Genomic DNA, 25125 nt, shown 5'->3' on the forward strand with positions numbered 1-25125 from the left:
GATAGAAATTTGACCCATAATGCAAAGAATTCTTTTATTAGTAATTCTTAAAATGGAAAGTAATTTCCAAGCATCTTCGTTGTAGTAACATGCTCAGGTCCCAGGACTGGGCATATGTGTTTCTTTCCTAATCAAACAGGGAAATATCCAAGCTTTTATTACCATCCATTGTAAAAACAATGGTGTTGAAATAACTGCCTTGATGTAAAATCCCCATGGAGGAAAACTACAAGTAATTTTGCAAAGCACAAGGGTTCCAACCAGCCTAATATACTTTACCCACAGTCTGCTTTCACTGACTGCCTACACTGAGGTTAAAAAAGCAGTCATCAAAAAATAGAGGCAAAGATCTATTCCCTGATTTATTTTTTTTATTTGCAGACAACAAATTGGTGCTGATTAGAACATTATTTTCTGTTTGGAAAATAGAACCAGAAGAACAACAAAACCAGAAAAAACATCTTCGACTCAAAATGTCAGATAAAACCAACATTACACTCACCAATATTTATAGCTGCAGTGCTTCAGGTTTCAAGTAGAGATGAAATGGAAAAAAGCCCTGGACTGAAGGAAATCAAGAAGGGAAACCAGTTCTGTGGGTCTGGCCAAACACCAGGCACCCACCACAGCTGCTCACTCACCCTCTCCTGCCACAGCTGGGCAGAGGAGAGAAGAAAAAATTAAACTGAGGAGTCATGAGTTGAGATGGGAACCGGGAGAAAACACTCTAAGGGCAAAAGAGGCTCAACCTAGAAGTACAAAGTTTATTATTAACAAAACCATGAGGAGGATAATAAGAAGAAAAGTAAGCCCTTAAAACACTACTTTTTTTTTGCCCCAACTCCTCTCTTATTCCTGTCGGCAGCAGGGAGACAGCAGGGGGGGGGTTTGGTCAGTTCATCACCCCAGATTTTCTTCTGCTGCTCATGGATAGGAGTCCCTCCCCTGCTGCACCCTGGGGTCCCTTCCCATGGACACAGTTCTCCCTGAACTTCTCCAGTGTCACTGGATCACATCCTCCTCCAGGCATCCACCTACCCCAGTGTGGGCACCTTCCCCATGGGCTGTGAGTAGATCCCTGCATCCCCATGGATCTCCATGGGCTGTGGGTGGATCTGTGCATCCCCCTGCATCCCCAGGGGCTCCAGGGGCACAGTTGCTTCAGCCTGGTCTCACCATGGCTGCAGAGGAATCTCAGCTTGGGTTCCTGGAGCACCTCCTGCCCCTCCTTCTCCACTGTAGTGTCCCCATGTTGTTTTGCCCTCATGCTCTCACCTCCTCCTCTCCTCTGGCTGGAAGGAAAACTACTTCTGTGAAAAACTACTTTGTTTTGATTTTCTTCTTAAATCTGTTGTCACAGAGGTGTTACCATCATTTGTAATTGTCCCAGCCTTGGCCAGCAGCATGTCCATCTTCAGAGCCATCAGCCACTGGATCTGCTGGACATGCTGGGATCTTCCAGCAGCTTCCCACAGAAGCCACATCTGTCCTCCCCATCCCCCACTACCAAAAGCCAGGCCATGCAAAAGCAACACAATGGTATATAAAAGATTTTCAAGTAAAAAGGCAAAACTTAACTAGAATAATAAATTTTTTAAAACCCATAAAATTTAGGATTAATCCTAAAGTTTTTTTAATTCATTTACCATCTTTTTTTTACCAAAGAAAAAAATATGTTTCTTTGGAATCTTAATATGAAATCTTCATAAATAAAAATAAGAGATAGGGGATTAGCCTGTTAAAAGGAGAATGCTGGATTTTCTAATACATGGCTAGATTCCAGAGGGCAAGAACTGTTGGTTCTCTGCCCCACTGACACCATTCTTCATAGATGAAGTCCTAAATTTGGAAGGATCAGAAGAGTTTCCAGTATCTCAATGTATTTTGCGAACACTATTCATCATATCTTGTAAATTTTACTTTCTTAACTGGAAACTACAGCAATTAAAAAGATCTGGAATAATTGGAGCAAATTATTCAAGAAACAAAACCTAATGACAGTGGTGATGCCAAAGTGGCTGTAACATATATCTAAAAGAAATTAAAAATCTACAAATTAATCATTGTCTGTCTGTATCCTACCCAGTGCTAACAGAACCAAAACCCCATGTATTTAAACCTACAATTTATAAGTGCTCCCTGCCAAAAATCAATATAAAGCTTTAGTGGGCAGAATGTGTGTAATAGTAACAAGTAGAAAGGTTAGTGTAGAAGTTAATGGTTCTATCAAGAAATAAAACAGAGCTAAAGTCTGAAGAAAAGCTCCCCCACAAGTGCTTCATTAACCTTGGAGAACTCCAGCATATCTTCAAAGTAAAGATTACAACAAACCTGACTCAGTCACCAGTAGCACTTGTTAGCTCTTGGCTTCAGAAATCAACAGCTTTTTCATTTGCATCATGAAGCTATCACAAAGCTTTCATTGCACTAAAATGTTTGACCCTGTAAACTAACTAGATTAGTTAATCCAAGATCACATGGGGCAGTGGGAATGATGGTGAATACCTCACCCAAACACAGCCCTGTGCACTCCCAGGTAGCTGGGATTTTCATATCAAAATGATCAATGGTAGACAACATCCATAGTTAATCGACATCACCATTCCAGGGAGCTGGCATTGCACTGGCAGGGCTGAAGGTAATTTTGATTGACTCACCTAGCAGCAATTTCCCTTCCTAAAGCAGCTAAAACATATCGGTGCTTTTCTCCCAGCTGAAAACCAGGACAATCTCCATCTGCTTTTTCCTCAGCATTAACCATTCCTGACAGCATAAGGTCTTGGTCCTCTTCTTCCCACGTCTCCTCCTAGGCGTTCACTTCCCACTGAGTCTTCCTGGGACAAATATTTGCAATAACTCCCAGGATTACTGAAATGGTCTGGATAAACAGAAAATTGTACATGCAGTTGTTCAAACCTGTAATTCATGCCTCTGATATTTCTATTACTATCCCATGAAAATAAGAAGGAGGATAGGAACTCTAAGTCACTCCTTTGTCCAAACTAGCCCAAAATTTGAAGGGATTAGTAATAAACTACCATGTGTAGCATTAGTTATCAGTTCAATATAAAGAATACATTGCCATATTGTGCATTAGATCTTAGGAAAGGCCACCAAAAATTATACCTTTTGAAAATACAACCAATGGGGTCCTATTTGAACAGTAAGTACAGAAAATTTCTTTTGGGATGCATTTTTATTTTATGCTTTTTATGCTTTCATTATCTGTTTCACAATACTGACAATTATTTATCTGTAATGTTTTGCAACTAATATCAATGAATAAATATCACTACATTATAGCAGTATGGTTCAATATTCTGCATAATTGCATATATTCCAATTTATCTTTCAATATGAGATTGCTGTGTTGGTACCCCACAGATTTCTAGTTAGAATACCTCATATTCACTCTTCTTGCTAGATTTTAGGCTCTGAATCTGGCATTCATCATGAAATTAAAGAAGAAAATGAAATAAATATAAAGATAATATTTTGGAGGAAAAAGTACCATGTAAGCTAAAACATAATTTCATGTGGGAAAATTCAGGCAGGAAATTTCTATGGAAAATGCATGAAAAATCCTGGGCTAGAGTTTCCTCTTTACATAGACTCTCTTGAAAATTGTGCTGATACTTTGGGTTATACTTTTGCAGCTGATCCTAAGCTGCTGCTGCAATTTATCTAAATTAAGGAACCCTCCAAAGACAGTGCTCTTAGTTTCAATTTTCACATCCAGCTGTAATGATACAGGCATACATAAAAGTAAATTCACTTTTGTCATGGCAATCAAGAATCTCCTGACATACAAAGTCAGTTTTAGACTAGACTTTGGAAAGAACTTTTCTTGGTAAACTGTTTCCAAGATGAAGCAATGGGGAGTTCACACTGTCAAATATATATTTTTTTTTTCCCATTTCTCTGTGTAATCGAAAAACAATTTGGTCAGAGTATTGCCATAGATGCAAAACAAAAAATCAATTTTCTATGAAAAAGCAAAGGGAAACTTGGTAACTGTCAGATGTATTGTGTTATAATGACCCAAAGATAAAAATGATGGCAGCCAAAGGGACAGTTGGGACCAAGAACCATTAGCCACACATTGACAATTCAAATGCATTTGTACCGTAGCCAGTTTGTTTCAATCTCCAGTCCATCTTCTATTTTTTCCCATTCTGTTCCTTCCATCTTCCCCTACCTACTGCTGTAAGTTTTCTTCCAGCGAGTTTTAGGGTGGAAGTTTAAATGAGCATCTGCCACAGCACCAATGCCAACGCGAGCTGGCCACCAACCAGCAGGGCTACTCTTGCATGGGATGCCTGGCTCCCCTTTGGAGACCTTTGTGACACACTCAGATTCCACAGCTTGGTGCCTCAAATCCCACGCTCCTGCTTCTCTCCAAATTTTCCAGTTGGTAACGTGTCCTGGTTGGGAGGCTCACACCCTTGCCCTTCATTATCCTTCATGTTTCCTTGCAAGTCAAAACAAAGTGGTTTTATTTTATTTCACTTTGTTTTGTTTTGGTTTTAATATAATTTTTTAAAAAAAAACTAAAAAAAAAAAAGAGGGGAGGGGGATTCAGCTTATAATTAGGGGAGGAGTCATTTTTGGACTCAATCCCCAACATGAAATCTGTCATGAATGGATTCTGCCAAATTGCTGAACAGAGTGCAAATTTGTAATGTGCCAGTTTTTTAATAGGTTTAGTACTTTGGGCTCTTTCTGCAAGTCCAACGCTTGTGTCATTTCACTGACACTGTCCTTCAAAATCTTTTTCTGCAACCTCCTTTTTAAACTATGTGATGCACATGCTTAAGCCTTCCCAGCTGTGACAGCCCAAGACAAAAAAGTCAGCCTAGGTTTTGGCACACCTAAGGTCTTCTTCAAGTAATCTCATTTATGCTCCTCCTAGAACTGTTCTTATTACGTAGCATCCTTATCTCATAGCCACAGATGAGGATGGCATTGTGGCTTCCCAAAGCACGGTTGCTACACTGGCTGGAGGGACACCCAGATCTTAGTTACAGCAGACACCATCTTTGGAATCCACTTCCATGAAAAAAAATTGCCAAAGCCCTTCATCTGTTTTATTTCCCCTGCTTGAATGATGGGTTAAACAGGCCTACTTAAGAGGACAATAGCTCCAGCTATTTGAAATGCTAATTTTCGTCTTGGCCACAATATGCTGTGCATATCAACCCCCCCTTATACCTTATTGACTGTAAAAATAATGAGATTCTCTTAAAAGAACAGCAGAAAACCCATGGCATTCAGGATTCAGATTCCCTTCAAATCTAACTCCTGCATGCATGGGCTGAGAGCAGCTTCACACATAAGAAAGCATTGTTTTGATTTAGAGGGTATTTGTAGTTAAACCACTGAGAAGCCCTTCTTCACACTGGAAAGAGACAACTGGTAAATACTGGAATTTGTTCCTGTCTTACAAGGCTTGTTGAACCTTCCAAATGCTTTCCTTGGAGTTGGATCTGGTGATCCAGCTATGTAGTCTTGCTGTATTTCCAGTTTATTTGAACACACGAAGACATCACACAAGCACCTTTGCACAAGGCCAGTCAAACAATAAAAACAAACATGTTGTTCGTCCAGATTGTCTGCTGTTGACCAAGTCTGTGCTTTGTACTTTCCAGGCTGGAGTGTAAATGTTTCCAGGGACAGATGTTGTGAGAGAGCTCTGAAAACATCTGATGCTACTTCCAGTCATTTCCAGTGGTACTTTTCAGAACAGAGTTTATAGCTTATATTTGTTTTGGTTCATTTTATATTTACATAATATACTGGCCTATGCTTCAGAAATCTCCTTCTTTGCAAACAAACAATTATAAACTAATACTGGAACCAGGGTGAAAAGGCATAAAAAATAATCCTAGATTTTAAGACTGCTGTCTGAGTCTGTGAAAATATTGGTGACTTTTAAGAATTTAAAATATTTGTAATAGAAGTGAGGGACAAGGAAGAAACATATCACTGTAGAGTACTAAATGCAAAATTTTAAGATTTATTTTCCAATTTTTAGACTTTAACCAGATTAGAAGTAAAGGGCAACTTCTGACTTGGAGTGGAATTTCAGATCTGAATAGGTGGGTATCTTTTATTCCAATGGATCATTTCATGTTTTGACATTGCAGGAAGACTTGAGAACTATCAGCGTGGATTTATCTTTATAAAAAATGATATTAAAAATAAACAATAGTTTTTGAAGCTTTCTTCATCTATAAAATTTTCAGCATTCTTTCCTTTGTCAAGAAGTAAAATATTTCTGAATGTAGTATTTTTTTAAATTGTAATTTTATAATAAAAATATTGATGTTAGAAAAATGTTTTAAAGAGAATTGCAGAACAGACTTTTCACATGTGTTGTCTGTCACAAGGTTGTGTCAGATCTCTTGAAGAAATACAAATTATGATCTTATTTTTTTTAAGGAAAATTATGTCTATGTTGGAGACATAGGCACAGGTTTTACCTGTGTTTGGAGGTAAAATCATTGATAAAGAGAGGTATTTTTAAGTTCTTTATCAAATGGCCTCTTCCTGGCTGCCTACAGTACAAAACTCTAAAAAACTTCAGGTTTTTTTTTTTCCCCATTAATAGTATCAGATAATATTCCATTTGGAGCCTATGGTAATCAAAGGAAAATTAAAAGGAATTGACATATTCAAAAAAGGAACTTATGGTTATGTCCCAGTACCAACAGTTAAAGATTCATCTTGGTAGCTGAAGCTTGTGTTTGAATATTCAAGTAGTCACCTGTGTCTATGCCCATGCTCCTGAATGAAGAGGAAGCAATGATTCCAGAAAAGCATTTTAATAGTTCTCTTTGAAGGCTTCAGTTGTCTCTGAAGGCTTCAGCACCATGTATCTGACTGCTGGTGAGAAGTTTAATGTGTTACCAAGCTGAGAGAGTGATTACAATCATTTTAGCAGACAGAGTCTCTGTGCTGTTGATAACTCTGCTGTGGATGGAGAGCTGTCACTGGAAAGATGCAGGAATTTCTGGTTATTTGAGCTGAAATAATGAGCATCATGCCTTGTTACCAGGCAATGCTTGCTGCTGATTTCCGTGCCTAAAGATGGAAGCATATACATGTAATGTAGACAGGTATTATTTTAAATATTTTTGTTTTATTTCATACTTTTCTCCCCTTAACTGTGATTTTTTTTCCTGTTGTTTTCCATGAAGGAGAAGATCTGGAGACAAGATGATTTGTAACATCCATTCCAAGCCCTTAGCATTCCATGATAATGTAGCATCTCCAGAAGTGTTAAATTTTAGTAGAGGGTATAAACTGTACCTTGGAGCACTTTTCAATGAGGAAATTATTATTTGTGTTTCAATAAGGAAGGAGGCTTTTTTTCTCAGCAGTATTTCAACTTTAAACAAAGCTGCAGAATTTAGTAATTTAGTAAAAACCATGCCTCTCAGATATCAGAAGTTTCGGGAATTGATTATGGAAGAAATGAGGATAAATGTAAGAAGTTGGGTTTTTTTGTTGTTGTTTTTTTTTTTTTTTAATTGTTTTTTTTGTGGTTTTTTTTTTTTCTCTTCACTGCTCTGTCTTAGGAAACCACTAACCCAGCCCCTCACCTGCACTTCTGGGCTTCACATTATATGTTTGTCATCACAATCCAATGATTTCTTTAAAACATTGATTGTTCTCCATTTGTATAACTACTGCAGAGAGTTCAGGTTTTTGGGGGGTTTTTTTTAGGTGTTTTTTTTTCTTTTCTGATTGATGATGTCTCCACAGGAAATGTTAAGAAAATTTTGCTCTGTGCTAGCTCACAGTGAGTTGAGAAAAAAAAAACAAACTTCAAAATTAAGTTTTCTCCATCTTAAAAATTTATGTGTTTCTGGACATATTGGAATGAGCGCCTTAGAAGCCTTGTGTCAGTCTGGAGCACTGTGAGAGAGCCAGAACAAATTGGCCTGTTAGGCTGGGTTTACAGATGCTTTGCATTGGCAGAGCAGAGCTAGCAGCTGGGTGATGTGCCTTAGTTCTCCTTTCACCTTCTGGCCCCCAGGTTCATGTTATACTTTGGACATCCCTTCCATTTCCCTCTCTACATCCAGCACAATTCCCCATTGTTTCCTTGCCCTGGTGTACTGATGCATTTCCCAGGGTTCTCTGTCTTTTTCTTCTCAGATCATCCTCTTCCTGTTCTATGGCTGTTCTTTTAGAGAATTTTCTTTTTTTTTTAGGAATTGTGAGTTGGCCATGAATTTTCAAGAGCAAAGGGAGGCTGTCCTCTCCTCCAAGTACATTTAACTCTCATAAGGGCTGATTCCTTGCACAGGTATGAGTAGGATTAAGTCTGAAACTGATACCTTAAAAAAAAATAATTCCCTGTGTTAACCCTTTCTCAGTGTTTGTGAGAGCACAGTCAACACTCAGGGTAGGCAGAGGGTTTCTGCACCATAATTCAGTGAGAAACAGTAGAAGATTCTTCCCAGAATGTCCACCCAAATGTCAGTAAACCAGGAGCTAATACAATCATGAATGGTAGGAAATTAGTCATTTGTAGCAGAGCTTCACATTTATCATTAAATCTCTCTGATTCTACCACTGACCTTTCAGAATCAATAAACCAGGCCGCCTGAAACAAGGAAGTTTCCTGTAAAGGGAAGAAAATGGGTCTTGTTTGGACCTTCTGTCTGCTAGTTTTTTTTCTGAAACAGTAAGTCACATTTGTAGCTCTCTCTTGTCAAGCCCCAAGTATTCAAAATGCATTACTCACCAATGAAAGATGATTTTCTTCTTAATTAATCATCTGATTTCTGGAGTTTGAGTTGTATAGAAGGAAATGCTGAAGCACATATTTAAGGAGACATTCTCTCTTCTTCCTGGCAACTGAGTTACAAAGTTGAGTTAAACTCAGTGTGAAATCAATTGTAGATCTAACTAGATTTTCTTTTTAAAGGATTTGAATGCTAAAGTCTTAATGGAAGGTAAGCTATCTCTTGTTTTGTTTTGGTGAATAAAACAGGGTGTGGATTCCTTGCTGGTATAATAAAATGTGGTGTTAAAAGCAGTAAAGTTAATCCAAATTAGCTTTAATTAATCAAAAATGCGTATGCCAGATAAAGATACTGTTGAAGCTATTTGTAATCCATTTCTGTGTTTATTACCTAAAGAATATTATTGACAAGCTTGAAGCATTTATTTCCTTAGCATTGCACTTTGGCTGTGCATCATCCTTATTTTTCAATATGCAAAATGTAGATGAATCAATCTCTGTATACAAATGCTGAATATTACCTTTCATTTTATGTATATACAAATTATTTTTATGTAGTTCTTTTTATGTGTCAGTATGCACTGGCTTGTTCTTTTTTTTTTCCCCATAACAAAATATTATAAGAATCTATTTGGTTACCAAAAGCAAAAGAGATTAACTTGATAAAGTAGTTTTGTTTTCCAGATCTGTCTCTAACAGATGTCCCCAAATAAAAGTTTCTAAGCTACAATTATTTAAATTTTAATTTGAGTATGTTTAAGTTCCTTAGAAAATGAACCACATGTCTAAAGATCAGGTCTGACTTTGATAGCCCCCTAAATTTCGAGGACACAGTGTCAAAATATCCATACTATGCACACTTCTCTGATATAAACTAGGGATCTGTGAGTGACAGTAACATAACGTGGAATGGAATGGAAATATCACTTAGCAATGTACACACTGAATTCACAATTCCACAAAAATAGCTTCAGGAAGCCTGGTGTTTGAGAACACAATATATTTAACCAAGTGTCATTGAGTAATAAGGCAAAGGGACGAATTTCAAGATCTATGCTAACACAAAGTCAATAAATGCATGTGCAGTCCAAAGATGTGACAGACACATATATTGTACAAAAAGGATTTCTTGGACAGATTCTGTCAATATAAATATATTCTGTCGACATACATGTGCCTTGTCATGCTGCCTTGTCATAATTGCAGTCTCAAGAGCTTTAATTATCTCTTTAAACCATCGGTATTTACATTTGGTTTGTCTCATGGTCCTTCATTGCTAATGTGTCACAATTTTTTTTTCCCATGTGGGGGTGACAACTGGTCACTCTTCATTAATAAAATGACAAGTCTCTTATCCATGTTCTAGTCACAATAGGCTTTAGAAAGTTAAACTTCAAGAGATTAAATTCCCTCTGTGGTTATCCTACAGAACACACGCTTCAACAGGAAATGCTTACATGTCCTTGTTTTTCTTCTGCCAAGACTAAATTCTATTTTCCAAGAATAAGTAAACTTGGGAAGAAAACAAGAATATGAATTCTGTAGTGAAACAGTGACATGTATTGTCAATTTTTCTAAACTACTAGAAGCAGTACTCTAAAGAAGGAAAAATATATTCCTATGAACATTATCAGTAACATAACTAACAGCATCAATATTTGATATCTTCTAAGGTTGTATTTTAGATATTTTAGATACTCCTCATGAAATCCAGCATTAGCTCTAGATTTCACAAAATCACAGATTCATTGAGGTCAGAAAGGACTCTGAAGATCATCCTGTCCAACCCCCTTGCTCAGCCACAGGAGGTTGCCTTAGGCTGTCTCTAGACAGTTTTTGAGTAGTGCCAAGGACGAAAATACAACTTGATCAGACTTGTGTTCATATGTGGAGGTCACTCTCTTATTCTTTCCATTAAAATTGATGAGTGTTAAAGATATGTAGCACTTAGGCACGAGGAAGTTTTACAACTAAGTGAGTGAAACAAATCAGAGTATAAAGCCAGTTTAGGTTTCCCTGATTTCATTCTCATTAATGTGTTTGTTTTCCTTTCTTGGGTGAAACAACAGAATTTTCTGTATGATGAACCACAAATTGCTGGTGCTGGTTTACCTGGAGATTGTGATACTGGAGAGCTGCCTCAACATCTGATGAGAGTGACATCAGTAAAGATGTAAATCAATGATGGTGCCCATCTATCTAAAACTGCAAGCTGCCCTAAACAGTGAGTATAACCAACACAGTGTTATTCAAAGCTTTTTCCCAACAGGTAGAAAGACTGTCCAAGTCTTTAAGTCTGAAAGTCCGTTTGTTTTTTTTTAACAGGAATCACAGAAAACGTTGTTTTAGAAGGTGATATTTCCAAAGTGTGGAAATCCAGACCCCATAGTTCTTTGGTATACCTGGAACATGACAGCCCTTAATCCCAGGTGGCTTTGTCAAACAAGTGACAAGGCAGGTATTTTGAGGACCAAGGTGGTGAAAGGCAGGGCATGTGTAGCTGTGGCTGTGCAGCATTTCCCTTGGAATCCGAGGAACTTGTCACCAGCGCAGGTCCTACACTTCCTCTCCAAAGCTCTGCTTTTGTGCCCTAGTCAAGCTTAGCTTAATTTCAGCCAAGCAGAAGAACAGACCGAGTGAAGGCGTGACACTGGGCAGTCCAACCAGCCCCTGGTTTGGGTTTGCCTACAGCAGACTGCAGTCACTGCAAGGTAAGCATTGCCCAAGGCAATGAAGTGCTCCTGCAAATTTTATTGTTCTTTAATGGCTTTTGTCAGAAAGGGAGTGTTTAGGCCTAAAAAGAGGATAAGTATGGAAGAAAACCACCAGCTCTGTCCAATGGGACCACTTAGAATGAGGATTACTCATAAAACTTAACAAATGCTGAAGACATTTACAACTCTCTTCTAACGTAATGGCACCTATACCAAATACTTATATTAAATTGCAAATTTTATGTTCCATAATGCTATGCACAATAAATTAGCAAAGCCGGTATCAATCTCGATGTGACTATGAAGACAAACCTGAAAAATCATGTTTATTGTTAAGGATAAATAAAGTAAAACACTTTATTGCTCAGTGACAAAAGATTATAAAATACCTTGCTGAAATAAAGCACATGCTATAGTCCATAAGAAGAAAAGAATTGTCTGATTATAGAAAAGACCTAAAATTCAGGAGGGAAGGAAAAGATGAGGTTTAATGCTACTATTTGGTATAAATTTTATGTTATTCCAGGGAGAATGAAATAAAAAACTTTAAGGAAATCGATTCCTAGATTTAAAAAAGAAAGTGTCTTTTGAAGGTTACTACTGTTATAGTGAAAATTGGCAGCTTATTTCATAGGAAAATGTAGCAGCTGGTTTTCTGCATGCATTCAGCTTTATTTTCACAAATTTTGAGACAAAAAATACTACTTTCTCTTCCTGGATTTAACTTAAGTCATGACTAATAACCAACCTTTACTATTGGAAGAAATTAAATACAATTACGTAAAGTTTGTCATCCTGATTGATCACAAGAGGTTGTACAGAATGTAGGAAAACAATACTTTAGATTTGGCTGTGCTGCCTTCAGGCAGTGTGGAAATGCAAGAGGGTGTGTGGAGTGAAGATATGTCTATATGTATTTATCTGTATGTATTTTTTTTAGAATACAGGAGAAAGAAAAATCAGATTCTAAATCCCTGAAACTGGTTTTTATGTTCCTACAACATAAACACAAGACATCTGGATATTTCCTTTTTTCTCTGAGCAGTTTCTAATGCTACAGATGTGAGTAAATATTGGTATAATTAATTTTCATAACCTTTTAAACATGTAGTAATTTTCTACTAAAAAAAAAATGAAACAGGGAAATTGTGCTTTAGAAACTTACATAATTCAATGTTGTAAAGATTAACCAAGCCTGAAATAGTATAATAAATGGGAGACAAGAGATGTTCAGGATACAAATGCATGACCTTTGGAAATAAATAAATAAATAAATAAAGCTTGGGATTGTCAGTTGTAGTTGACTGTGGTTAGGTTTTCATTGGAGGCAGCAGAACACTGATTCAATAAAACATCATTCAGCAAACTTTCCTTTTTCAGCAAGGCACATAAATATTTGCCTAACTTGTTTAAATCCCACAGAGCTTACTTCTACACTGAACCAGGCAGTGGGGAAAACGTTGCTCAAAAACAAGGTACAAATTTCTGATCTCATTAGTGCTTCATTGCTTCCTCCTTCACCCTTTGCTACTCTCTTAAATCCTCCTCCACTTTGTAGCTTTTGACAACTGAATGTCACTTCTTTTTTCTATACAGAAAATATTTAATTCCTCTGAAACAGCAGTGTTTGAGGCAGGTATCTGGAATTCTGGAACTGGAATTCTTTGTGCCTGCTAAAGGGGAGAGGGAAAAGCCAACTCAAAATGGAGAAACCCACACTGCTTAATGCTGATTACCTGTTGTTGCTTCACTATATTTGCTTTGTTGCATTAACAGAGTTTTGTTTCTTTTTGGATGGTGTGAATGATCCTGATATATTTTTCTACTCATAAAAGTGTTCAGATGCACAGTTAGAGTGAAAACTTGCCTTTGTTCCAAAGAGTTGTTTTCAGTCTGGCCAAAGTTAAAGGCTGGCAGAGGAGGATGACATTGGAATTTTGAATTTTTGGAATACTGGAAATTTTGCTATAAGGAGCGTTCATTTGCTCTGGCTTTGGGTTTGAGAAGTGTTTGATCTCTGGGCATGGGGATTGGAACAAATATCATTGCTTCAGGGGAGACTTCTCAGCAAAACCTGGCTCAGCAAACTCCTTGAGCAGTAAAGCAAAGCAGGGCTGGCCTTAGCATCCAGCAGGCCAGCAGAAGCAAAGATGTCCCAGGTTTGGTCATAAAAAGAAATTATTACTATTTATTTTTATTTCCAAGAAAATTTCAAAAGGTTTTTTATTTCTGCCCCTAACTTCCTATCACTTTCACTGTTATCGGACAACTACATTACAATACTGATAGCCTTAGAAAAAAAAAAAAAACTTAAAATCTGTATCTGTTTTGATAGGATAACCATGGTTGGTGATTAGATTACGTTAGACTAGGACTTTGTCCTCAGATGTAATTCACTCTTTGGTGATGGATCATCTTCTGGATATATGAAAAACCACATAGTTCGTATAAAATATCTGAGAAGGTTTCCAATAGCAGTCTAAATTTTCTGAAAAGGATATTCCCAGAAATAAATAACTTCTCCTTGCAGAGAAAAATAAAAAGACAAAGAGAGGAAAATTATGAAGATGCAAAGTTAACACAGTTTAGTTGCGAAAATTAAAATGTACTGTAAAAAATGGAAAATTATTCTTGAAGGAGATAATATATAAATTAGGATAGCTACACTCTTTCAAAAGAATCCTCCAGAAGACCACTGCTGCCTACAGGGCAAAAAAGTAGAAGCTGTTCCAATGTGTACAAAAAGTCTCCTTATTACAGCGCCCATTAGCAAAAGACTAAACATGGGTAAGGAAAGAAATACTTCTGGTACAACTGGCTGCAAAAAGTAAGTGACAAAAAGGAGTAGTGAGTCTTTTGGGTCCTAACATAACAAAAGTGAAGTAAGAAAAAGGTTCTGAAACTTCATCTGAAGATATCCCAGTAAGAAAAGCTCTGGGATTGGCAGGAACCTCTCTATCCAGATCAGTAGTAGAGCTTCTGGCATGTTAATGAAATTTGTTGCAAGTGTTCTTTAAGTAAAAGCAGAATTGCCAAAGCACAAGATTTTATGGTAATGGAGGCTGAATAATGAGAAAATGGAGGGTTGTCATCTAATCATGAAGATCCCTCCCCTTTGAACATAAAATGCATAAAATATCTGAAATATTAATATAATTGTACAAGGTCCTGAAAATCACAATGAAAATATTTTATGAGTATCCTTAGTGTGCCTGTGACCTATAGAGATCATTAATTTGAAGCCTAATAGCCTACCTGATACTGTACAGCTTCCACAACCTGATTTGGCAGAATTGTATTATATGTATAATATTGTTAATAATGTATAACATAATAGAATGCCACATGGTATTATAAAAAACAGGAGAAGAAGATAATTATCAGTATTATAATATGCCAGTAAGAGATCAAAGAATATGAGTGTTATATGGACAAATGAAAGTCTGATGATGCACTAATTTCCTTTTCAAGGAGAGATTACGTCAGTGGAAAAAAAAATGGACACAATTCCCCTAGCTTTTGTCTTTAATAAAAAAAAAAAAAAGAGGGAAAAAAAGTAAGTATGTAGAAAATTAGAGACTCAGTGCAGTAAATTTTTCTCACTTAAAAATATAATTTAAATGATTAGAAAGCACTGCAATTTTTTTCAGATCGAGGATACTTGATTGTCCTTATCATCTGCACTTTTCTGCATCCCTGCCTGATATACCTCCTTATCACTTAACTAGCTAATCAATCACTGGACTTTCCCCTACATTTTAAACACTGCAGAAGAGTGTCTTTCCACAGCAAGACAGGTGGCAATGTGTTGCCCTTATTCTGAATCACCTCTGCTCACTTTATCATCCACATCCCAAAGTTTAAAATAAAGCAATTACACGTTGGAACTCAACGGGTCCTCTAAGAATTGCACGAGTAATATTTATTAAATGTTCACTTTATTAGGATTAAGATTGCCTGTAGTTGTAGAAGTCTTCTGCAGGAAAAAAAAAAAGTAATTAAAAAGAATGAGCTGAAAATGATATATTACAGCAGTCTGCACAGGCAAGGCATTGCCTCTAGAGGATCAGGGCTTCACTGAACTCTGCAGGGAGGAGCACAGAAATCCTCACCTGATTTATCCTGACAATCCCAGCCTGGCTTAGCCTGCCAGAGCATTGTTGGACGGCTGAATGAGACATGGTGCTCTATCATCTATCTCAAAACCTACAAATTCCTCCTGCTTTTTCAGCATCTTCTCCTTCTTCCTTTCTTTTTCAGCCTCTTCTTCCTTTCTTTTTCAGCCTCTTCTTCCTTTCTTTTTCAGCCTCTTCTTCCTTTCTTTATTTCTGCTCATTGGATCAGAAGAACTTTGTTGGGCCAAATGGTGTGGAGCCCTCCAACCTTCTGCTGCCCTCTGGTTTTGAGGGGAAATGTGATACATAATAAACAGTATGGTGATGCCATCAGGAATTTTTGTTCTTTTTCTACCAAAATATCCTATTTTAAAATGAAATTATGCATATGACAGGATTCCACTGAGAAATATATTGCTGCTTTCTTTAGATTTCATGCAGGGAAACTGGTGAGTCTGCTTTAGATTCAACAATATATATATATAAAAAGAAAATATGGAACTTACCATTTTTGGAATATATATTTTTGGCTACATGGATGCCTCAGTGATATTTGAAAGTAATTTGATGGTGCTTAAGAGATCTGCTGAAAAAATTTGAATGAGAGAAAAATTAGGGGTCCCAGTTATAGACTCAGTGTGGCCTAAATGATCTTAGGTCACCAAAGAATTTGGTCTGAAAACCAGTATGTTATCCCAGAAAGGTAAGAAATAGAAAGTGTTTGGTGTATTTATTAGGAACTTACATATCTTTCCTTTCTCACTACATTAGTCATGAAATTATGAAATGCCCTATCTGAAGAATATAAAAAATATTCCCGCTCTACTCCACTTCTACCTTCTGCTTCACAGGCCTTAGACCCTGCTCCTGAATTTTGTGTGACTGACTTTTGTAAAATGCTCTGTGAAATTACCTGAGTTAAAGCTCTGTGGATGACCATACTCCCTTAAATCTCTTATCTCTCATTTTGTTGCTACTGATGTTTGCAAACAAGAGTATCTGAAAAAACCAGAAAATTTTGCATGACTTTGTGATCATAGAAAGAAACGGTATTTTTATATCAAACAAACATGTTTGTATTCACATCCACAGGCTTTTTCAAAGAGTATTTGTTGCCACACAAAAACCAATCCCCAAAACATGTAGTATGAAACTAATTGATTTGGTATCACATCGATTTGAAGAGTTATGTTAATAAGAACAGACTTTTTCTTCTGTGTAGGCACAATGCTCATCCTAGTGGAATCCTCACTTCTCTTTCTATGACACCAAAGTAAATAAAAAAATAAATTTTGTTGATAGTACAGCAACATCTTTGAATGAAAGGCCAAGTTAAAAGTATGAGTGTGATACAAACACCTGGTGAGAGATGGTCCTGACATGGAAGGGCTTGGAATTTAAATATGCAAAGCAGACCAGGTGGAGAAAGAGGAAACACATGGACAAAGAGGTGTAAAACACCCTGCCTAGTGTCACAAACAAAATCAGTGGCTGAAACAGATCCCATGTGGCTGAACTGTGATGCCTCCCCCAGTGGTGCTTGTGTAAATTTCAACTGACTCTTTTCTTGCAGTGTATGTGCATACATTAAAAAAATTACAGTGATTTCTAATAAATAAAATTATATTCTTGTATGAGAAAAAATTACTGCACTGACATTATTATTATTATTATTATTATTATTATTATTATTATTATTATTATTATTATTATGGCTACAGAAATTGTGCCCACATTTGCTTCAAACAAAAAGTAGTGGTGGAAATGTGTGCTCACCTGTCTCTCTAAAAGGCTGACCTGAGTTTCAGACTCCAGGTAAGTGCAGTGCTGACCAAAGCAAGCATCTCTTTAGCCATCAATAGCAGAAGTCTCTACATGAAGACAGAAATAACAAGTGGATTTCTCTAACCACTGCTGTTTTTGGAAAGTGATTTCTGTACATGATAATTTATGGCAACTGATAGGGGAAACGTATTTTATAGTATAATGTTATAATAGAAAATAATATAATAATATATTATTATATTAGAATAATAATAGAATAGAATGTTATAGATAATATATTATGCTATGTTATTTTACATTATGTTATACTATATTATATTCTATCATATATATTAATCTTAGATATAATATTATATATTATTGTATTATGTTATAATATATTCTATGTTATATAATATATTATTATGCTATATTATATGATGTCATATTATATTATATATTATTATACTATTATATATTATTATATTTTAATATAATCACTTAACTTACATATTAAGTTATTCCACTTGGTTAGTGTTTCATCACACACATAATTTGATATGGCTTATACTCTGATTTAGTTCCTTTTTTTTTTTTTTTTTCTATCTGTTGCTTGGACCAGCACACTTTTCCCATGTGTGCTCTACACTGTGAATATGAAGAGCTATGAGGTTTTTGGAGGACACATGAGAAATGCTCTGTTTAGAGGATTTATCTCCACGAGAAGAGCAGCTTTGTTTCAACACCATCACTTCCCCACTTCCCCCAGACCAGAAGAGAGAATCCAGTGGTTCTGTTCTTTGGTGAGTGCTAATTCAGGAAGGACTCTGCTCCCTCAGACAGTGCTGAGCTGCTCCAGTGACATCGATTGTGCATTTGAAATCAGGGCTCAAAGGCTGCCCTAGGATTAGGTGCAAAATCAAAAAAGTTTTATTGAAAAAGAAAAGCTGCTCAATCTAGCAACTGTGAAGTGCTCTAATCTGCAACATTTCAATTTAACAAAGACTTAAATGACAACAAAGTAGGGGAGAAATCAGGGAAACTCTGAGTTCCACATTTCCATAAGCCCATATGCTGGATATGTAAGCCAATACAGTCAGTTACAATTTCTGATTTTGTGAATTTAATCTACCAATGATCTACACATTTGAATACCATTACCAATCATAACATTTTATCTATAGATTACTCTTGGATGTTCATAATTTGCCAGCTATTTTCCTTCCTGCTATTGGCAGCTAAATACAAAACACTATATTTGAAGTTCTGATATTCTCCATTTTCATTTCTTGTTTCAGATTTAGCCTTTTGTTAATACTGCGCTATGTGTGGAAAATATGCATGTGTCTTCATGCTATTTTGAAACAACCCTGGTCCTCCTTTATGTTCAATTATAAAATAATGACCCCAAAAATTACCTAATGTTGAGGGAGAATGCAAAATGAAGAGATTTAAAATTCTCATTTCTGCAAAACCCTGTCTTGGCAATTCATTTTAAGATCTGTCCAGCCAACATCTTGTCTGTTTTATTTTTTTTATCCTTCTTTAATTGCTTCTATGTTCAAATTCAGCAAATTACTGTATTTATAGTTAGGTTTAATCAGCAGGATTCCCTTCATTCTTAGCTTGAAACACATGTAAGGATTTCCTGGAAAAAGGATTTTAAATATTGTCTTTTAATTGCATTTTCAAGTGTTTTACTTCCTCCTTTATGTTTCCCCTAAGAATTGGAAGGAAACATAATTTAGTACTTTCTTCATATTCTAAAATTTTCCACTTGGGATTTGTATAAAAAAGCATGTCTCATACTCCTTCCTCTAATATTGACCTGATAATACTCTTAGGTATTTCTATTTTCATTAAATTCAGGAAAAATAATAGTTCCTAAACAAACTTTGTCATTCTGCTACTGTAAATATGCAAGCAAACATTATTCTATAATAATATTTGCTTTTACAGTCTGAAACTGGAAGCTTAACTGATTGTAAGTGCAAGATTTCATTGATAATATTAATGGAAATAATTTCATTCCTATATATCCTTTGAATAGTACAGATCTATCAGTCTAAAAGGTGTGAGGCACATACAGAAGTTGACAAAAATGCTGCACAGTGTCCACAGAATTAGGGTCACTCTTTAGGACTGAAAATGATGATTTATGATGATTTTTATGATTGAAAATGTCCTTTATGGGATACTTTGTGTGCTCACTAACATCAAACACCAGCTTTTGCATACATTTGAATGATTCGGTCCGAGTGTAGAATTTCCCCCCAAATTTCCTTTCTTACAACACTTGCAGTGTTTGTGCCTATGGCCACCTCACAGCAGCTACAGACTGGACCTCTTGACTTGCAGAAGTTAGAGATGGAAGAGATCTATTATGTCCTTTACTCCATTCCTCTGCTCATGTGAAATTGTTCTGTGCAATCTTTTTTGGGAAGATATTGCGCAGTATAATCCTGCCTAGGCAGGGGGATGGACAGATGACCTACCAGGTCCTTCCCATCTGAAATATCTCTCGTGTTGTGACTGACTTCACTGTCCTCCTTATCTCCCAGTTACAAAATGCAGGGACAAGGCACCTCCATGGGAGCTGCTCCTGCCACAGGCTCCTGCTGCTGCAATTGTCACTCTCTCTTTCAAGCTCCCTCCCATGCATGAATTTCTTTTTCCACACTCTGTTGGAGCTCCTGTCTGTTGTGGGTGCATGGTGAAGTGCGACTTGTATTGCTGGGCCAATATATTTTTCAAGCTTTTTTTGCCATTTCTCTCTGGAAAGGCTTCCTTTTTGCTTCTGCTATCATCTACTGTAAGAGCTGAAGCAAAGCAATGATAACTTTCATTCTGAAACACACAGATAACATCAATGAAAGGATGTTAAGTCATCTACATAATTAAATAGCAATTGGCCTTAGCCATTACTCATTATAGTGTAGCTTTTTGTCATTCTGTTTGATGCTAAAGGATGTTCAGCTGCTTGTAATTGATAGAGAGGTTTAATCTGCAGTGGTTTCACTGTAATGAGCCAAGCATGAAGCTATTTTTTATGTTAAAAAGGCTAAAAGACCCTTGTTTGGGAGTAGGCATGGGGACAATGCTTGGGGTTCCTCAAATTCTCCAAGTATAAAAATCAGCTTTTCTTCTCTATTAGTTGATTTTCATAAAGATTTAGTTGAGCAAAGATTGCTTTTGCTTCAGATGTGAAAATGCAGACCTATTCACAACAGTTGAATCACACTGAAGCTATCAGAATAATATGTTTCTAATCTAGGGACTCAGAATAGCAGAGGGCTAGAAAGAAGCACTGAGAATTTTGCCAGAAATTAATCAGGAAAGAGCTTTCCTTGGTCTCTAAATGAGGCTTCTGCAATTTGTAAAACAAAATGGATGCATTTGAAGAGCAGTAAGTGGATTATGTCGTGCAATTGGGTTTTGTGAAATTTTAAGCAAAATCCATAAATATCAGGTTTGAGGGCAAGTCATCAAGAGAGCTTTGAAGATGGCTCCTTTTTTATTATTATTTTATAATAATATCTCTAACATATTAATGACCATGGCTGGAAATAGCATTATAATTCACATTATCTTAGTTACATCAGCAGAAGGAGAAATATGCAGCCAACTAAACTGTGGGGTCCTGATCTGCTGTCTTTGAGCAAACATTTGCAGTACTTTAAAGTAGCACTCAGCTGTTTGTCACAACTCTGTTACTGACAATTTTTGCCTCCATGGCATGAGCAGCAGAAATAGGTGATATTTACTTATTTGCTTACACCTCAGATGCTCCACTGACTGGAATGTGAGTGTGAATCCACCTTTATGTGGTGGAATAATCTACTACTCTGCGTTGCTGCAGCTTAGGCAAAGCTTTTTGCAGAGGCAAAGCTTTTGTTTTGCCAGCTGCAGAAAGGTGGCAGAGCAGTAGAAATGACAGCTGGAGCATAACTAGCAAGAGATAGTCAATGAGCCCTAAACCAGATGAAAGACAGAAGAACCTTTAGGCCAGTGCTAATGATCATCAGCTATCCAGGAGGCAGAATATCAATAAAAACTTAAAAGCACTCCTTTTTCTCCTTTACAAATTAACCCTGCACCAATGGGGAGGAATTCCTCAGAGATAAATGTGTCAAGGTATTGGGAGGCTTGAAAAGTACAGGAAATACCAGAAGGAGAGCAAAACCCAAGAGGAGAACAAGAAACCAAACTACAAATCAAAGCAAAGACAAAACCACAAACAAACCCCCCCAAACAGAGAAGTAAAGAAATAAACAAAAAATAAACCCAGGTTTCTTCATCCTGAGCAGTGAGGCTGGTCGGGAAAAAATTCCTTAGAAACTAATATTTAGCTAAATTTATAGATTATTTCAGTTTGGAGAGAGCTCTGAAGGCCCTGTAGTCTGTGTCACTGCTCAGAGCCTGTGTTGGCAGATCAGGTGGGTTGGGTGGGGCTGGGTCTTGAGCACCTCCAGGAGCACAGGTGACAGAAACTCCCTGACAACCTGCAGCACACTGTGGCTGCCCTTATTGCCAGACAGCTCTGAGGACAAAATTGAGAGGAGAAAAGCAATCAGGAAAATGAGACTAGAAATTCTATGCAAGACCTGTGCTTTGCTCCTGATGAAGAGGTGGCATGGGGGAAATAATATTTTTTGTGCCTTGGAAAAGACTTTTGGCATCAGTGGATTTAAATGAAGTGTAGGGGATGCATTCCTAAGCATAGAGCTGAGGTTGATCACTGAGAAGTCAAGTCACTTGAGGCCAGAGGGGAAATAGACTTTTGTGATTAATTTGTGGTTATTTTGTTTTCTGCATCAAATGACTACAAATCTGTTTGTGATAGCTAAAAGTGTTGAACTGCCGTCCAAGTAATGATGAGTTAGACTTTTCATATTACTGAGAATTTACTATACAAAGAGTTTAAGAGTTCTAGACAGTTTGTCACAGACAAACACATGGCTGTGAAAGTAAGAAAGGAATGTATGGATCCAAGGAAAAAATACAGAAAGATTTGCATTTTTGTGGGTTGGTTGTGGGGTTTTTCTTAGAGAAAAGATTAAAATGGCAATAGTATTAAAAGGAAAGAACATTGCTTCTTCATCAACATAAAGAAGAAAACGTTATTGTTGTTTTATATATAACCCAAAGGCATGCTTTAATGTGATTTTCCTGCAGAGCTTTGATCCTAAGATAATCACAATCACTAGAAAAAACAACACAATCATTATCAATAAACCTTTATTCCTTTTGATGTACCAGTCTAATTAGAAGTGACTGATTTTCCATTCCCTAAGAAATTTCTGATATTTGATCTGATTTCATATCAGCTTCATATGATCTCATATCAGGATGAAAAATTTTCATTTCAGTTCATTTTTGCCAAAACATGTATTCTAACTTTCTCAAAACATTAGCTTTTCACTGCTCTACCACGTTGTCAAGTGATAAACTGATATATTTGAAACAAAATATCTCAGTTATATCCTACATAATTTTAAAATTGAATGATATGTTCCAAAGAAAACATGTTGAGATAACAAAATCATCATTAAGTAGTGTACCCAATGAACTGTAAAGCTAAATTGAATTCTTCCCATAATAAAAAGTAACCCCTGATCCTAAAAATCTTGTAAATCTCTGCTCCTAGTCAGTAACAGCCTTCAGCCTGTGATTGTGTCAAATCACTGGGAACAGCAGCCAGCTTCTGGAATAATTCCTGCATAGTCTTGCTTCTGCCTTGTAAGATTGTTTGGTTTTTTTTTTTAATTTTTATTAATATGCACTTCCTTTTGTATGAATCAATATTGTGAATAAATATAATCTGCTGGCATGTAAATGAGTTATACACCCCAGTTTTAGCAATTAATCTGGTACAGGTGTGAGGGTATGTTCTGCAAACTGATTCATCACTGCTACTCCACTTTGGGCTAGGTGAACATGCATCATGATTTTCCAGTAGCTTCTAATTTGTTACTTTGAAAATCAAATTCAAAGAACTCGCAATATTTTGCAATATACCTTCAAAATTTCTCAGCCATTCTGTAATCATCTAATAAAAAGAACAAGAGTGGTGTCCCCTTTATCAGGTTGGTCAGTTCTTCCCTGGGAGAAAGATTTTAATTCCTTTTTAAAGAAAAATGAAAGAGAATTTGGGGATCACAGTAGATAGATATGACATATTACATGACCAAGTCCATGCTCCTGACAATTCAAGTTAGTCCTACTAATCAGGTATTAAACTGTTATTATAAATGACTTTAGGAGATAATTTAGCCTGTAAAATTTCTTTTAGAAGGTCATTAAGAGCTTCTGGGGATTTAGTGGATCCAAGGACCTCACAAATCTCCTTCATCCCACTGTTGTTTCCTCTCGTAGCTCTTGCACAAAGGGCTGCCTTGGGCTGGACCTCCATGCAGCAATCCTGGCCTCCAGGAATGCTCAATCCTTGGGCTCCCTAAGGACACAGAACATGGGCACCCATCCACGTGAATAAAACCTTGCAGCTAAGAAGTGATGCCATTTTGGGTTTTACCTTTTTTACCTTTAATATGTTCTCTGTATTCTTTATACCTGTATTTGTAGCCTATTGTATTAGTAGCTAGTTTTTTGTTGAGTGGTTTTTTGTTTTTTTTCTTTTTGGTTTCTTTTTCCCCCAGTAGTTTTCCATGGCCTTTCCCTAGGCAGAAAGGCACAACAAATTCCAGAACTCCAAGCCCCAGAGGGTGTGAGGCCCCTATCCTATGCTGGTTCTTCGCCTGGCTACCAAGATTGAGAAAAAACATCTGCAGGTTCATTTCATAGACAAAATACAGCTAATACTGAAAAGGACAAAACTTAAAACCAGCTTGACTCAGAAGAAAAATTCTATCACCACTTGTCCTACTAATTGGTGCTTTTTGTCAATTATGCTAATTTACTAAACTTCTAAAAACTATGTTCACCCCATGTAAGTGGGTTTTTGTGAACATCTTTCCATGACAGCCCCAGAAAGTCTTCAATAAAAATCTACTTTTATATTACCCCCTTACTGAAATCATCTCAAATTTCTTTTCCAGGTTGGGAAAAATGCCAACAGAAGAAAGAACTGCCTGTTTGCCCTGGCAATGGGAGTGGAGGGAAGAAGGGAAAAACATAAAAAATATCAATAACTAGACAAGGTAATTCATAGATTCTGTGAAGGAGGGTCTCCGGGGTCACACATCATTGGGAGTTGTATCTAAATAACCTGGTAAAGAATTGCAGCAGCAGCAAACTTCTCCAGGAGACCTCCTCACTCCAAAGGGAAGAAGAAAAACCAAGGTAAGCAACTGACTTGATTTTGGTAAGTTTTTTTGGGGAAAAAAAGAACAGACACCAAGGTTCTCTTTTCAGCTTTAGCACATTTTGTACTGGAAAGGGAAATAAGGCACAAGATGGCACTTAGAAATAACCAGTCTGAAAAAGGAATGGAAAGAAAAAATGTCACATTTATGTCACAAAATATGTCATATATACCCTTCAACAATTATTTCAAATTTTTATCAAATAATTTATATGATAAGTAGTATTTGCTGCATTTGACTGAAGACCAACCTGCCTGCAATCTATAGAAGGAACAACTCTCTAGGCTTTAAGCAAAATAGAGATGTAGTTCGCCTTACAGTCCCAGAGTTCTCTTTTTTTTTTCCTTATTTCACATCTAATTCCTTTTTCCAGAAAGCACCAATGTAATTATCTCTTAAAATATTTTTACCTGTAAATCCCTCTTTTAATTTGAAAAAATGCACTGAAGATGTGA

The 25125-nt window shown here is 36.7% G+C and overlaps 2 long non-coding RNA genes across 7 annotated transcripts in view; one reads left to right on the forward strand and one right to left on the reverse strand.

The window, feature by feature from the left end:
- Window positions 1-25125, forward strand: part of LOC135301126 (uncharacterized) — a 143337-nt gene that overhangs the window by 107074 nt on the left and 11138 nt on the right. For 2 of the 4 annotated variants that reach the window (XR_010362861.1, XR_010362860.1), the window contains 12 exons: window positions 382-805; window positions 6035-6098; window positions 7200-7488; window positions 8220-8314; window positions 8596-8695; window positions 10825-10979; window positions 11081-11466; window positions 12410-12531; window positions 12892-12944; window positions 17306-17399; window positions 17971-18151; window positions 24404-24505. This is a non-coding gene — a long non-coding RNA (uncharacterized LOC135301126). The remainder of the gene's footprint in view (window positions 1-381; window positions 806-6034; window positions 6099-7199; window positions 7489-8219; window positions 8315-8595; window positions 8696-10824; window positions 10980-11080; window positions 11467-12409; window positions 12532-12891; window positions 12945-17305; window positions 17400-17970; window positions 18152-24403; window positions 24506-25125) is intronic. The other 2 variants (XR_010362859.1, XR_010362862.1) reach the window with 2 other exon arrangements.
- On the reverse strand, window positions 502-4310 carry LOC135301127 (uncharacterized). Of its 3 annotated transcripts, none has more exons than XR_010362865.1 (3): window positions 4127-4310; window positions 2658-2878; window positions 502-564 (listed from the first exon to the last, which is right to left on the reverse strand). It is a non-coding gene; the product is annotated as an uncharacterized LOC135301127 (long non-coding RNA). The 3 variants fall into 3 exon arrangements; XR_010362864.1 differs by having other exon boundaries at window positions 502-1292; XR_010362863.1 differs by having other exon boundaries at window positions 502-2878.

The sequence above is a fragment of the Passer domesticus genome, chromosome 5 (genome assembly GCF_036417665.1).
Source record: "Passer domesticus isolate bPasDom1 chromosome 5, bPasDom1.hap1, whole genome shotgun sequence".
Classification (NCBI taxonomy): Eukaryota; Metazoa; Chordata; class Aves; order Passeriformes; family Passeridae; genus Passer; species Passer domesticus.